Source organism: Schistocerca americana, chromosome 3 (genome assembly GCF_021461395.2).
Source record: "Schistocerca americana isolate TAMUIC-IGC-003095 chromosome 3, iqSchAmer2.1, whole genome shotgun sequence".
In the NCBI taxonomy this organism is placed as follows: Eukaryota; Metazoa; Arthropoda; class Insecta; order Orthoptera; family Acrididae; genus Schistocerca; species Schistocerca americana.
Genome location: NC_060121.1, coordinates 440,943,094 through 440,946,008, shown reverse-complemented (window position 1 = coordinate 440,946,008; position 2,915 = coordinate 440,943,094). Strand labels below are relative to the sequence as shown.

Sequence of the window (2,915 nt, the reverse complement as noted above, 5' to 3'; positions counted from 1 at the left end):
CTTCTGTGTCATCAGACTTCTGGATGTAAATCGCCTGGAACGTTAACCAACATCATGAAATTTCCTCAGTTCAACCCACTATTGCTTCACAACAGAACGACCTCGTTCACCAACCCTGTTCCATACATTTCTGTCTGACGCAGAAATAGGGCTCTTTCCGTATAAGTCATCACTTAACAGCTACATTTGAACACCCAACCGAGTTGGTGATCCACATGAAGGGGCACAGATGTGAGACTACGATCCTGCTGGGTACTTCATCATACGCGATCGGTACGCGAGCGACATGTCAACACAGCGCCAGCTGCACCAGATCAATGTGACTCCTCCTGACCAGTGCATATACACCGCTGACTGTTTACTTCACCCACCCCATGGACCGAGTCGATTGGAAATATCACAACGCGAAATAGCTCCACGTAAGACATGATTCCCTAATGAATATCATTTAGTGGGTTAATAATGAACTGTTTATGCTCATTAATTGTTTGTCTGCAGCTTCCCTCCAAAGCTATCGGAGGAAACTGGGATGTCCAGGTGGGTGCCAATCTACTTCTAACACACACCGGGGCGTCTCACACCAACCGGCAGCGGTCATTCGATCCCCCAACCATTACATTGTGGTAACAGAACACGGTTGGTTAGGAGTCGGAGATAAATGTACGCTTCATTCTGACGATAGTAGTCTTCAATGGTGATCATATATAGCGGCGAAGCCTTTAGATATTTACTCACAGGATCAATGCATCCTGGTATATTTGTATACTTGTTTCCTTGCATCATTATAAACTTGTAAACTTGTTTTTCAGTATATAGATTTAAGACTCAGTTTTTGCAAAGGCCGGAGGGTGCAATGAATATCTCATTTAATATGCACTCATTCTAATTTAGTAGGGAACGCATGATGAAATTTGTTGGGTATCCCACCAAAAAGTGCATTTTTCGAGTTAGTGCCGGGAGTATACCAGCATTAAACATACTGAATCCCTGATACCAGTGGAACTACGGAACACGCTAAATTAGCAACGAGTTGTTCTTGCAAACAGGAAGTTTCTACTGTACACTGAAAACTTTTGCTCAGAGGGGCTTTTACTTTAGTACTGTATTACATAGAATAAGCGAATACCTGGAACGTAGTGTGTTTAGCAATGGGGTAGATATAAGTAGTGGTAGTTCACCACTGACGAAGCAGAGCATGGTCTTGGTCTAGCAGCCGCAACAGAATTGGATGATCCAGGTTTCCTGTCATTGCATTGTGTGACACTGACCCAGAGCAGCAATGTGCTGAAGCACTTCATGAATGTGAGACAAATAATTGTCTGACTAAAGAGTCCAGCTCCGCATATGGTAATGGAGAATCCATCAACGAAATCAAGTCGCGCAGGAGAGCTTCTATGAAGTTTGGAAGATAGGAGACGAGATACTGGCGGAAGTACAGCTATGAAGAGGCGTCAGGAGTCGTGGTTGGGTAGCTCAGTTGGTACAGTACTTACCTGCGGAAGGCAAAGGTCTCCAGTTCTAGTCTCGATCGGGCACACAGGTTTAATCTGCCACGAAGTTTCGTATGAGCGCAGACTCCGCGGCAGAGTAAAAACTTCATTCTGGAGAGCCATGTCTCCACAATATCCTTTCTTCCAGGGGTGCTACTGCTGCAAATTTCGCAAGAGCATCTGTAAGCTTTGTAAGATAAGACACGAAGTAGTAAAGCTGTGAGCACAGCTTGGGTAGCTCAGTTGGTAGAGCACTTGCCTGCGGAAGCAATGGTCGCCACTTCGAGTCTCGGTACAGTTTTAATCTGTCACGATGTTTGATATATATGGAGTTCCGACATTATGAGCGGACGTACTGGTAACTAGGGATAGCTTTATATAGGTTTCCATAGGTGCATTGTGGGCCCAGGAGGGACCCTTTTTCGAATCATTAGATTTATAAAACGTAAGAAATAAGAAGATATGAAAGTTGAGAATTTTAGCATGCAAATAGTAAGTGGGTTAGAATACTCTCCTGACCTTAATTTCCTTCGCTCCATGTGGAATGACGTAGTTGCTAACTGGTCTAAGACTTAGAGCGAAAGAAGTGCAAAGAGGAACACAAAGAATCAGTGTTTGTGAAATAGTATAGAAGAAGAGAAGTCACTGTGAGTGCAACAGAGCACGCAAAGTCTAAACATTTGTAATTGAATGAGTGCTTATTTTGCACCCAACCTACGACAGTAGTCTGGGCGGTTGAATTTTGTTTCTGTGAAGGAAGAATTTACAGCCTAAACCACAGCCAGTGCCATGCTCTATCTAGAACATCAGCAGCCGCAGACAACGTCCTGCTAACAGAAGCACCCTTGGCAGGGTCTCTGCTTCCCTGTCGTCAAACTTCTGTGTCAATGGCCTGGGACATGCAAATGTGTATTACTTCTGAAACTTCCTCGCAGATTAAAACTGTGTGCCCGACCGAGACTCGAACTCGGGCGTGAGTCGTGCTTCGGTAGCTCAGATGGTAGAGCACTTGCCCTCGAAAGGCAAAGGTCCCGAGTTCGAGTCTCGGTCGGGCACACAGTTTTAATCTGCCAGTAAGTTTCATATCAGCGCACACTCCGCTGCAGAGTGAAAATCTCATTCTGGAAACATCCCCCAGGCTGTGGCTAAGCCATGTCTCCGCTATATCCTTTCTTTCAGGAGTGCTAGTTCTGCAATGTTCGCAGGAGAGCTTCTGTAAAGTTTGGAAGGTAGGAGACGAGATACTGGCAGAAGTAAAGCTGTGAGTACCGGGCGTGAGTCGTGCTTCGGTAGCTCAGATGGTAGAGCACTTGCCCGCGAAAGGCAAAGGTCTCGAGTTCGAGTCTCGGTCGGGCACACAGTTTTAATCTGCCAGGAAGTTTCATATCAGCGCACACTCCGCTGCAGAGTGAAAATCTCATTCTG

The 2,915-nt window shown here is 45.5% G+C and overlaps 1 non-coding gene across 1 annotated transcript; it reads left to right on the top strand.

Moving 5' to 3' along the window:
- The first annotated feature begins 2,471 nt into the window (after positions 1–2,471).
- On the top strand, positions 2,472–2,546 carry Trnas-cga. The gene has a single exon. It is a non-coding gene; the product is annotated as a tRNA-Ser (tRNA).
- The last annotated feature ends 369 nt before the right edge of the window (positions 2,547–2,915 follow it).